Raw genomic sequence first — 14,053 nt, forward strand, 5'->3', positions numbered from 1 at the left:
GATTTTTTTGTAGTGGAAAAAGTTTTCCATTTTTGCAAAAACCATTTTTTGTGAAATTTTATTTCAAAATGGTTTCTGCAAAAACGAAAAACATTTACCACCACGAAAAAAAAATCAGGAGATACCTTGATCCATACTCTACATGTGTATGAAAACCGATTTTGAAAATATTGCTTCGTTATTTTATAAAAAATCAAAAACCAATAAGTGAGGAAATGGATCCAGTTTCGCCTTAAGCAGCCGAAATGTTCCATTCGGAACTTTATCTGAAATTTGAATGAATACAGTGCGATAAATAAGCATAAAGACAGAGCCGATTTCTATACAAAATAATCATGTTTAGGAATCTGTTGGATCATGCACCGAAAGCGTGGCTGTGGCTGGCTGTGTGGATCGCACCGACCGGGTGCTATTCAATTCATCCCGTCTGCGACGTGCGTTTAGCGCAGCCTAATTTAATTGTCGCTGCGAATTGGGCATCGTAGAGCCAGATGAGCAGCGCTGCTTTGCATTATTTTATTTTATCCCATTATTCCGTGCACCAATAAAAGGCGCACTCGACTCGCACAGAAATCAGTTGTGTATGAACTTATTCCCCTGTACATTTACCTCGATCGCCACTGAGCGGGCATGCTGCCCCTCAGTGGTAAATAAATCATTACCGTATAGATAAAAGTCGTGTGTTAATCCGTCGTCGTCTCCTCCAACCACAAACCACAACGTAGGCAAGACGTCCTGGCCGCAACAGAATCAAAATCTCTTTTCTAGCGATTCGATTGTTATGGAATTTTGGCTGCAACCTTAAAATAATCAGAAATTTGGTTAGAAATATAAATCATCATCCATGAAAACGTTTATATCGACTTTTCAGATTCAAATAAGTTTAAAGACATTATTTCCATACAAAAAGTGTCTTTATACTTATTTGAATTTGAAAAGTAGATATAAACGTTTTCATGGATGATGATTTATATTTCTAGCAGAAATTCTAGTTATTTTCAGCTTGCAGGCAAATTCCATAACATTCGAGTCGCTAGAAAAAAGATTTTGATTCCTATAAACATGATTATTTTGTATGGAGAACGGCTCTGTCTGTATACTTTTTTTCTCGCACAGTAGTGTTCTTGGGATCAGAGTTACTTGAGTTCCTTAAAAAGCAACGGTTTGAAATCCAATTTGCATTCAAGAGGGTTTCGAGAACGTAATAAAACCTAAATGATTTTATTTAGGTTTTATGACAGTTTTGTAGACCTCCTCGAGCCTTTTCGGCGCAAAAAACTGTGAATTGGGATGCCGATTAGATGACATTACCTTTTTCTCATAAAATCTATTCCGCAAAATGACTTTTGGCCACCTAGGTTGCCAAAATACCCGTGAGTGTGCGACGGGGCGGCGGTGGCAGCTTGTACGATATGAATCTCGTTAGAGTGTCAAGTTAATGCATTTCCATTTATTTCCCCGCGCGCGCAATAACCTGAAGCCCGGTGACGTCAGACAGAGAGATAGTGCAACATCAATCATACGTATGTAGGTACAGGGCAGGCTGAGCGAGCATAATTTCCGCTATACATTCGGTCGGTGTGACGTTCGAGTCGATGCTCCTACTCAAGCATTTCTCGGCGGAACTAAGAGTCAGGAAAAAGCATCGCCGTCGTAGTCGTCGTTTGGCAGTGATAATTGTGGAGTCTTGTCGCCACGCCACGCCACTGCCAGAGGACAACAATTTGCCTACATTCTAGTCAGCCAGCCAGTCACAAAAGTGGTTACCGCTGTAAAATGTCGCGATTTAATAGCTGAGACATGTTTATGCAAATTGGCAGCGTACAAGTGATACCATAACCCAGTCAGTAGTGTCGGGCAGGGGCAAAGTGGTTTGGCACTCTTCTTGACGGCCTCGTAAAAGGCGATGTTTCTGCGGTTGACTCTTTGATAGCAGCGACGACGGTGGCGGCGCAGTGCCATTTCGACGGTTGTCAATGATTGTGCTGGAGGAAACAGATTACATGACGGTAACTGTTCGGGATGATTGGTTGCATGGAAATGAAATTAGGAATAGGTGATCCTGCTTAAAGTTTGATGATGTCATATAATATTGTCATATAATGATATTAATGGCGTGTTATCAGTTTCCATCATCCAGTGACTTTTTGTTACAGTATGTTACAACTGAAGTTACCTTCTAAAATACATCGCTTGAAAGTGTGTACATCACCTCTAAATGTAGAATGTGAGTCTCATGAGGGTGTTCCGTTTATTTAACTCAGGAATTGCAGCTCAACTCACGATACAGGAAACCCGTGCGCCGTATTCCATTTGGAAGAAGTGCAAGGAGAAGTGTCTGTGTGTGTATCATGGGTCTTCTTCCGAACACGGCTAAATAAGAGGCTGGAAGATGTTACGAGCTTGTTAGACAGATAATTGGTTCTATATCGGTGGACGAAGAAGGTGCGATAATCATCACGCTTTTTGTTTTTACCACCGCTTCTTGGCTCCACATCGCACTACTCTGCGACTCACTTGCTTTTCAAAAGACTTCGCTTTGTGGTTTTCTCGCCATCCGACTCACTCTGATGCGATGCGGTGATGATACCGAGGAAGAAGGAAAAAACTCCTTCATTTCCTCTTCGCCACCGGGGCAGCATGCAGCAGCAGCTTCAACGGCCTTCATCCTTCTCCAGAGTCTTTGTGTTCTTTCCCGTGGCTGCGAGGACGACCATGGAGCTTCGAAGCTGCGAAGGCCGCTCCTTGCCATCACATTCCCGCACTACCGCGCCGCCGTGGATCATTCCAAGCGATTCCAGCAGAACGCGAGCACGAAAAGCCGCGGATTATCGAAGCGAGAGAGGCGTCGCTTTATTGTTTTGTATCATCCTCTTGCGAAAAACGTGTAGCTCTGGTGCGTTCGGCCTAACTAGCATCAACTGCCACCGGCTATCGCAGCGACAACAGCAGGTCCATGTGCTTTGTGTAGCTAGTGCAGTCCCTAACACTACCTACCTAGTGGTTGATTGGGTCGGTTCTGGTGGTGTTATGTGCGGTCTCTGATCACACCACTGGCACTGCTATATGCGGTGGGGTGTGCTTAACTATCGGCGTTTAATGATTATAATTTTATTAGGGCAACAAAACTGCTGTGTATATAGGTGGTGTAGAACTAACTCGCTGATGCGATGTGGTTTCTGGATTTGTTGCCGACTGGATCGGCAGTGCTGCCGACATAATACAAAAAAGATCGAAGTTGTGTGTTTTACCTTTCGAAGTTCTTGAGTTTACAAGAAATTTCAACACAGGGTTCTTGCAAGAATCCTTCAAGAACTTCGGCAAGTACTCCGAAGTTTGTGTCACAAATCCAGCATATTAAACCACATTTTGTACGGTACCTACTCAAAAAAGCTCAAAGCATCGCTATAAGCTTCTTGGTACATGAATTGGATGATCTAGGTAATCCAAAATACACTAGAATTGATTGCTTTCAAATCTACAGGATTTACCATAATTTCTGATCACTTATCTAAAACAATCATTTACATTGATATCCGTTAGACCTCGCAATATTACGAGTAGCTGGATACTGTTCTACTTAAATCAGCATGATTCTGGTAGCGGTGACCAATTTAAGGAGCTTATAGTATACTATTAAAAAAACTTTACTAAAGTCATAGCTGAAATCTTGTGGAAATTACGAACTCCTTTGAGGACTAATCCTGAATTTTCTACATGATTTTCCTCAGTAGAACGTAATGGAAACCTGTCCGATTTTTTTTTGAAAATGTCTACATAATGACTTCCATTACTAGCTGGAGTTCCTTCAGTAATTAATCATATAGTTTGTCTATGCTAAAGACTGCTAGGAATGTCCTCGATCTCTATTTTTCTAAGAAAAAAACCTGTAGTTGTATTGTTCCGAGTACATCCTTGCCGAAATCTCCCTAAATATTGCTTAATATTCTCATATACATCATATGCTCATATCAGAGAAGAACTCTATGAAAATGTCGATTGACGTATTTCCGTAAGGATCCTTGGAAGAATTCTTGAAGACATTCTCGTAAAAGCCTTGAAACTATCACTGGAGGAAACCCTCGAGAAGAATTCTTGAAAGGAATCCCACAGAACTCTCAAATAATGGAATTCTTGGAAAAATCCAGGAATTCCCTGAATGAATCGCTGAAATGTATTCAAATATAAATTTCTGGAGAAATTTGAGAAGGAATTTCTAGCGGAATTCCTGGTGCATTTCTTAGTGAACTTGTGGGAGAAAACCCTGACAGAAATCCGGAAGAATCTTCCCTGGGTGAATTCCTGAAGGATTCCTTGGAGAAATGTCTGCAAGCATGTAAGTAATTATATGTTCAAAGTAAGTCACAGAACTACTGCGCAATCAAAACCTGTGCTGCCGCGACTCTTCTGTGACATGAGTGTTGCTTGGGAGAATCCCTGGAGCACTTATGATATAAATTCCTGATGGAATTGCTGAGTAAACTCCTGAAGAAACTGCTGGAGGGATTCTTCCTTGGATTTCCAAGAATAATTTTTGGAGATATACATGAAACTCGGAAGGATATCCCTAGTAACATTCCTGAAGCAATCCTTGGGTTAGTCCTAAACCAATCATTGGAGGAAACCCTCGAGGCATTCCCGAGGGATTTTGCAAAGGAGCTCCTTGTCCAGTTTTTAAAAGAATCCCTGGAGGACTTTCTAAAGGGATACCCTTAATACATGTAAGGAAAAACTCCTGTAGGAATTTCTGGAGGAGTTCCTGAAAAAATCAATGGACAACTTCTTGAAGGGATTCTTGGAGGAAAATAAATTTCCGGATATATTCCTGAAAGAATCACAAGACGAATTTCTGAAGGACTTTATTTGCAGGAGCTGCAGAGGGTATTCTAGAAGGAATCATGGATGGATTCCGGAACAATTCCATGGCTGAGCTCCTACAAAATCTTGGAGATAATTGAGAGAAGTTCCTGGAGAATTTTCCGGCTCCTGTATGTATCACTCTGAAATTATCATAAGGAATTTCAAAACAAATCGCAGGAGGAGTTCCTCTACTAATTCTTGCATTCTTGGAAAAGATAATGGGAGTATTTCTGAAATGTTTGAAGGTACCCATGAATAACTTTTTGAAGAAATCCTGAGGTTCATTATTGACGACGACTGTTTTGAAGACTTTCGGGTAGTTTTTGGCAGTTCAGTCTTTTCGACAGCTAAAAGACTGAAACGCCTAAAATTACCCGGAAGAAATCTTGAGAGAAATTTCTGATCGAATAACTTGAAACAATTCTAGGGAATTCCTAGAGCAATCCCTAAAAGAATTCCTGGATGAATCATTGGAGGAATTCCTGCAGCAATTCCTGGAAGCAGCCCCGGAGCAATTCCTGGGTAAATTTTAGAAAGTATACCTTTTGGAATTCTTGGATAAATTTCTGGAGGAATCCCTGGAAGAATTTTTGGAGGAATCTCTGGATAAATTCATGGAGGCATCCCTACAGGAATTCTGGGAGAACTTTCTGGAGAAATCTTTTGAGAAATTCCTTGAGAAATTTATGGAGGAATCCTTGGAGAATTTCGGAAGGAATCCCTGGAATTCTGAGTGAAATTCCAGAAGCGATTCCTAGAAATATATCTGAAGAAAATCCTGGAGGAATGCTTTGGAGAACTTTTGGACAAATTCCTGGAAGAGAACCTGGAAGAATCCCTGGATAAATTCCCGGAGAAATCCCTAGAGGAGTTCTTGTAGGAATCCCTTTTGAAATTGTTGAAGGAATACCTGGACGTTTTCCTAGAGGAATTCCAGGAACAAGGTAGGGATGAATTCCTAAAGCAATCCTTGGAAACATTCCTAGAGGAATCCCTGAATGATTTTTTGGACGAATCTCTTGGGATCTTCTGGGAGGAACTCCCAAAGAAATTTCGGAAAAAAAACCATTGAGAAATTCCCGGAGGAATTTCTTGAGGAATCCCTGGAGGAAGGCTCGAAGGAATTCCTGGGTGAATCCCTGAGGTAATCCCTAGAAAAATTCGAGGATAAATTCCTGAAAAATCCTTCCAGCAATTCCTGAAGAAATTAAAAAAAAAATACTTGGAGGAAAATCTGGAAGAATTCCCCGAGGAATTCCTGGTAGAGTTCCTGGAGGAATCCCTGAAGAAATTTCTGGAAAATCTCTCGAGGAATACCTGGAGAAATGCCTGTAGGAATCACTGTAGAAAGTTTTGGAAAAATTATCGAAAGAATCTCTGGAGGAATCGATGACAGAATTTCAGAAAGAAATTCTGAAGAAATTCCTGGAGCAATTCCTGGAGAAAATTCTGAAGAAATGCCTGGGGTTATTCTTGAGGAATTCCTGGAGAAATCTCTAGAGAAATTTCTGGAGAAATCCTTGGAGGAATTCTGGGAGGAATTCTGGAAGGAATCCGCGGAGAAGCTTCTAAAGTCATCTCTGTGGAGTTCCTGGAGGAATTCCTGGAGAAATCCCTGGAGAAATTTCTGGAGGATTTCCGGGAGGAATCCCTGGAGAAACTTCTGAAGTAATCTCTGAGGAGTTTCTGAAGGAATTCCCAGAAAAAAATGTGAAGAAATCCCTGAAGATTTTTTGGGAGGAATCAATTGAGGAGTTTCTGGAGAAATCCCAGGAAGTATTCCTGAAGGAATCCCAGGAGTAATTCCTGAGGGAATCATAGGAAACTTTTTTTCCGAAATCCCAGGAGGAAAAAACAGAAATCACAGAAGATTTTTTTTTTAGAAATCTCCAAGGAACCCTAAGAAAACTTCGTGGAGGAACGCCTTGAGGAATCCCTGTAGCAGTTACTGAAGGAATCCCTGGAAAAATCATTCCCTTGAGAAATTACTTCAAGAATCAAGAAATTCCAGGAGGTATCTGTGGAGGAATCCCTTGGGGAATTAATGGAGAAATTTCTGAAAGTTTTTAAAATAAATCCTAGGAGAAAATACTATAGAAATTACAGAAGAAATTGTAGGAAAAAACTTTTAGGAATCCTAAGAAAAGTTCGTGAAGGATCTCCTTGAGGATTCCCTGTAGCAGTTTCAGAATTTTTGAAGAAACCCCAGAAGAAATCCCGGAAGCAAGCCTAAGATTAAATTTTAGTCCTATTTTCAATAGTTAATTTAATAGTTTACTAGGATTATTAGTTGTAGATTTATTTATCACAGTATGTTAAATGTTAAGTTAGGTTAAACACACTTCCTTAAAAGAGAACAATTTCTCACTGGGAGTGTTACTATTTGTACATATTGTTGAAAAGATGAGTAGGTTTTATGCCTCTGGGAGAAGAGTTCTATGAATTTATGCACGTGTTTACCCGTTTAATTTTGAGCGGTGCCAAGCTGTCTGGATGACCATGGAAATGATCTCATTTTCTGCAAGCAAGGCACCGCTAAAACGCAAAATAATAAGCTTGTGCAGGGGTTCATTTGAGCACACTCCCGTTGGCTTTTCCCTACTCCAAAAAAGAAAAGAAATAAAAAGAAAAAAAAACTGAAAAAAAACTTAAGGAATTCTTTAACAGTTCCTGGAAAAAGTACTGGATTAATTTCTGGAGAAGTTCCTGAAAGAATTACAGGATGAAGGAATCCTTAGAATCCTTCCTGGGAGAATCCGTGAAGGAGTTTTGTTTTAAATAATCCATGAAGTTTTTCCTGAAAGAATCTCAGAAAGAATTCCCGAGTGAATCCCTGGAGAAGTTCTTGGAGGAATTCTTGAAGAAACCCCATGAGGCATACAGAAAGCAATCCCATGACGAACTCCTTAAGAAATCCCAGGAGAGCTTACTTAACGAATTCCTGGAAGAATATTTGTATGAATTTCTGGAAAAAATCTGAAGGAATTCATGCCTTTTTTGGGGAATTCCTGGATTACTCTTTGGATAATCTCTGGTAAAATTTATCTGAAAGAATTTCTTTAGGAAGTTCGAGCAGAAATACTTTAAACTATTCCAGATGGAATTATTGGAAATATCTCTAGTGGAATTCTTGAAAGAATACATGATGAAATCTCTGAAGAAACACCTGCAGAAATACCTAAAAGGATCTCTGGTGAAATTGGTTTGGGAATCCTTGGAGAAACTCCGGAAGGAGTACTCGAAAAAAACACTAGAACAATCACTGGAGCAACCCTTACCCAAAGAGAAATCCCGGAGGAATGTCTGGAGAAATTCTTGTAGAAATCACTGAAGGAATCCATGAATCACTGATGGAAGCTTGCGGGAAAATTTCTCGATTAATTCTACGATGAATAAAAAAAATACAAAAGCTACTTATTCAACCAAACTTGTTTTTTTTTTGGTAAAACTCTATGATAAAATTGAATTCTTGTGGTATTCGAGAAAAAAATGCTAAATTCTATTAAATTCTGAATTATTAGAATGATTTATTTTGTGAGACATTTTCTCTGAAACTCTGAATTGTTGATAATCTGAGTTAGCTCCAATTTAGAGCAAAATTCTGGCGGCTAGGGGAGGAAGGTAAATCTTAAAAATTTTCGGAATCCATCAGCAAACATCAGGAGATTCCTTCAGAAATATATGTAGGGTAGGAAGCTTTCCAGGATTGTTTGAGAAAATCGTGCACGTACTGCTTAGGAAATTACAGAAGGCTTTTCTCCAGGGATACTACTAGGGTTTTCTGTAGGACTTTCCTTTAGAATAGTTCCAACAACTTTTCAACAAATATCTCAAGAAATTCTTCTTCGTATTTCTCCTGGATTACCTTCCTTCAAACATAAAATATCTCCAAAAAATTCTTCACATTCACGTTTCTTCTTGCAGGAATTCATCCAGACATTTTAGCTGGAAACCCTTTAGAACAGAAGTTTCTGAAGACAATTCTCTATGGATTTCATCTGAAATTCGGAAGATTTTCCCAGATTTTTTTTCAGAAATTCTTGTAGGAATTTCTACAGAATATTCTTAAAAATACTGAAGAACTCTGTCAAGTTATTTCTATAAGAATCCATAATTAAGTTTCAGAAAGTATCTGTGAAGATATTTCTGGAATTATCCCTGCAGGATTTTCTGAAAAATTTCCAGTCGAATATGAAATCTGTGAAGGTGTAAAATAGTAACCCGGTCGAATGTCCAAAGGAAACTAGGAGAAATTTCAGGAAAAAAGAAGAATCTCAGGTGAAATTTCTGAAGCAACCCTTGGAGGGATACCTGGAGAAGTCCTTGAATTTTTTTTCGAGGAATACCAAGATAAAATTTAAAGATTCTCAGGAACATCTTTTGAGAAATTTTCGAAGAGGAATTCCTAATAAATATTTCTGGTGTTATTTCTGAAAAATCTCAAAATAATCCATGCAGAAATTCCTAATAGTACTCTTAGACCCAGTTTTGGAGAGTGGAGCGGACCTGGTGTGATGGTTAGAACACTTGACTATCACGCCGAGGACCTGGGATCGAATCCCACTCCCGACAAACTCGCAAATTGTGAGTTCTTCCTTCGGAAGGGAAGTAAAGCTTGGGTCCCGAGATGAACTAGCCTAGGGCTAAAAATCTCGTTAATACAGATAAAAAGAAAAGAAAAGTTTTGGAAAAATTCCTAAGAAAATTTATGGAGGAAAATTGGTATAAAATTCTGAAGAAATTCTGGAGGAATGAATGTCTGCAGTGATTTCTGGAGTGATTTCAGTTAGAATCACTGAAAGTTATGAAGCAAGATACTTTGGAGCGATTCCTGTAGAAATTTCAGACAATTCCTGAATAAATTGAGACATTTCTATGAGAATCCCTGGACAAATTCTTGAAGAAATCTCTAAAGTAGTTGTATAGAAATACCTGTATGAATTTCTGAAGGAATTCCTGGTGGATTTTAAGAAGAAACCGCTGGATAATATTTTGTACGAAAGGATTCGCAGATGAATTTCTGAAGGAACTTTTAAAAGATCCTTCAAAAAAAAAAAAGAAAATCCTGGAGTATTTTCTAAAAAAATCCATGGAGCAATTTCGGAAAGAATCCATGGAAAGTTTTATACAGGAGCTCGTGTATACATTTCTGAAAAAATTCCCATGAAACTTTGTATAAACTTCTGAAGAATTTGTAGCAAGCTACAAAGCTCATAAAGTACTCTCTTAACTCGGGTTACTAAAGTCGTTATTGAAGAAAATTTTCCATGTCAGTTTTTTTTCCATATTAATTAAGGCCGATGCAAATATTTAACTTGTTTTATGTCACCCCCCCCCCCCTCTTCAAAAATCCGAAACTATTGAAGGAGCTAAAAAAAAACATGGCGACCAATGACTCCATTTTCAATAGATTAATTGTTTTCAAGCAACAATTTCTCAATAGTCGAATAATATTTTTTCAATAGTGTGTATAATTTTAAATTTTTCAATAGTTTTTTTTCGTTTGTTCCTTATTATTTATGTCCCACACTCGTACCCAATGAGAGGTTTCGGACATAAAAGAAAAATAATATTTGCATCGGCCTAATTGAAACGAGAAATTTTCAAACGAATTCTTGGAAAAATCTGTTATTTTTTTTCACTTGGAGGGGATCCCAGAAGTCGAAAAAAATGTGGAATGAGCTCACCAATAATCTGGAAACCAACATGCACCAATTTAGAGCTCTTGAAATGAAAAGCCACATTTTAGCAAAACAAACATCTTGCACTTCCTACAACTACTGACGTGGTCCATTTTTCTCTTTCGGGTTTAACACGGTTCCATGCGGTTTTTTTTCCATCTCGTTAAGGTCGACCTTATCGAATTTTGCAATCAGATTGCGCGAATCCAGAACAGACAAAGCTGATTTGCCGCCACGAAAAAATGGCATTATATGTTTTGTTTCTTTTCTGTTGTTGTTCGTCCTGTTGCTGGTTGCCGTCCGCATATGTCGGTCATCCAAAGAAGTGAGGTGCATTCCTTGGCACATTTCAGTTGTTCTTCCTCGTCTTAGTGTATACAGGGGGTGGCCAAAATGTTTGGGATAGGCAACTTTTTTTTCTCTCACAAAAAAGTTCAACATGCTATAACTTTTCATAGAGTGCATCAAAAAATCTCGAATTTTGACTGTTTGTCAACCTATTATATATGCACCATTGATACGAATTTGGGCTCGATTGATTAATGTTTCGCAAAGTTAGAACCGTTCGGGTGAAATACTATTTTTTAGACAACTCATTTTTGAGCTGTCATATCTCGGAAACCAGTGAACCGAATTTAATGAAATTTTGAACGTACACTAACAATATGTAAATGCATCACAAACCATTAAAACATAGGTACTTTTTAAACGCTGTAAAAAGTTATCATGGATTGACACTTCTTGGATTTTTCTCGAAAAAATGTGATTTTTTTACATCAATGTCAAAAAATTTTAGTTTTGATATCCAAAGATTTTCCATTTCTGTTCTCAAGTTACCTCTAATCAGATATATTAGAGCCTATTTAGATTGAAGAAAGAACACATTTAGTAATTTTTGTGTGGTATAGTGAATTTGACTTATTTTCCTATATATGGGTAAAAATTTCAACTCGGTATAATTTAATTCGCCGTGAGAAAATATAGCATTTTATAACGTCGTAATAAGTATCAATATATTGTTGATAAACGTTAAAAAATTCGTTCAATTCGGTTCACTGGTTTCCGAGATATGGTAGTTCAAAAATTAGTTGTCTCAATAATGGTGTTTTATCCGAACGGTTCTTACTTCGCGAAAAATTAATCAATCGAGCCCAAATTTGTACCAATGATGCACATATAAAAGGTTGACAAGCAATCAACATTTGAGATTTTTTAAACACTCTATGAAAAGTTACAGCATGTTGATTTTTTTTTGTGGGCGAAAAAAAGCTGCCTATCCCAAACATTTTGGCCATCCCCTGTATGTGTATTTTTGAAACAGAAGTTATAGGATTACATCTTCCATAAACCTACCACTGATAGAGGAGACACTTGACTTCAAAATCATTCTCATTTTCAAAATTACAAAATTTGCGTTTCACTTCATGGGTCATCTTCCCTGGTCTCCTTTAAAATTTTGTTTTCGCAAAGTCCACCCAGAATCCGGACGAAACAATAATCATCTCTCTTCTTTGACCTACATTGTTCTTAAATTTGCACCTATCATGCCGCAAAACGAATTGGATACCTACACAAAACAGAAAATAAAATCCGCGTTCTGTTGTTCGCGTCGATTTCCAAGAGAACGCGAACCGCTACATGAGATGGACAACGTGATACTTTGCTTTATAAACATGTTTAAAATGTTTATAGGGATTGCCCGTCTCGCCTGTGCCATCTACACCTAATCTCGTTCCGTTCGTTCGTTTGTTAGGTATCAGGGTGCCACCGTGTTTCAGATCGACCGACTCGGCTGCTAAGCTAATCCCACTACAGAAAAACAAGAAACTCACCTATGCGCCTGCCATCATGTGCCATGCCTGAACCTAACTCAGCCAAGACCGACTGTGGCGAAAAGTGGAAAGCGGAAAGCAAATCGCCGAAATTCGAGAAGGCTTGTTAGGTAGATCCGCGAGTATGAGATTTTGGGGAACCGATTGTTAGCTGGCAGTCGGTGGGCCGTGTGTGTAGGGCGAGCGAACGTGTTGTCGGGAGACTGTAATGGCGGCAAAAGTGACACCTAAATAGAGCTTATTATTGTTCTTCGCGCCGCAGTTGCAGTGTGTTTTGCTGTGCTAAACACAGATCTAAATACCGAATTTCGAGGGTTGGGTTGGAGATGGTGGTAGTGGCGGTAGCGGACGTTATCATGATTGTCGGACTGGGTACGCCATCAGAATTCGGAATGGCCTTTGTTAGGGGAACATGGATGGCCCAGGTAGGTGGTTGCGTGTTTTTGGTTAGTTGTGAAGATTCATGCCTCCAAGTTTTCGACAATTCGCACGATGTATTTGAACAGTACAATTGCATACAACCACATTCTGAAACGAGCAGCTATCACAAGATTTAGAGGAGGTACCATGTAAAGGAACAACGATTACAGGTAATCTTCGATATAACGAATGCCATATGAGGTACATTTTGCTTCGATATAACGTACAAAATTAAAAAAATTCGTTTTTTTCTCAGTAATAATCTCCAGATTATGTCCAAAATCAACGACAATGTATGGTTTCTTTGACAATGTTGTACCTCCAGATAACAATTGGTAAAATATTATTATGGATCATATTAAGTAACACAATAGGGGATTTTTTTTTATTACCGAACAGGTTTGGGCCGAAGGGTCTTCGATTTCAATGAAAATTTCACCAGAGCTAGATGTCATGGATATATTATCATATATGGAATTCAAAAAATTCATAGTGGACTATTTTCCCGGAAAACGCTTGATGAAATTTCACGATTTCCCAAAGTTTTCTAAAACACCCCTTACTTTAAAAAATCATATCTCAAAAACTATGCATCGTAGAACAAACTTGTTTTTAGTGAAATTGACCTCAGCAATCCAATAAATATACAATGAGAAAAAAAATTCTCAGAAAGTTTTTCACCATAGATAAAAACGTCTTAAAATGCTGATAAAAGTACCGTCTGTTTCATAGATTATTTTCAACAAAATTTTCCTAAGCGCAAAAACTAGTGTTCTTGCACTCGTTCTTTGACGCCAAAATGGAATCTCTTACCGTTTTGGAAATATAGCTATAAAACCAACAGCCAGTCGCTATATTTTCATAGGAAGCTATCTACAACAGCGGCCGTTCACTTGTTGCAAAACATTTGCATTGCAGCAATCAAATGACATTCGCTAATTACAACGTAAGTTTGACACCAACGTGTATTGGAGTACACTGACAACATGAATGACTGCTCAGCTATGACACTTTATTGCTTTTTAAATGCAACAACTTATCAAATTTTGAAATTAATGGATTTGTAACTAAAAAGCGTTGCAAATAACAAGTATACAACGAGCAAACGCATATTTGAACATATATTTTCCATATTAATCAAAGTAATCATATACAAACCGTTAGAGATGAGTGGATATCAGGTAACTTTAAAGTCTCTTTACACACAAAACTTTCTTTTTATAGTGTTTTTGTTGCTTAAAATTTCATTGGCATGTTGAT

Source organism: Aedes albopictus, chromosome 2 (assembly GCF_035046485.1).
Source record: "Aedes albopictus strain Foshan chromosome 2, AalbF5, whole genome shotgun sequence".
NCBI classification, from domain to species: Eukaryota; Metazoa; Arthropoda; class Insecta; order Diptera; family Culicidae; genus Aedes; species Aedes albopictus.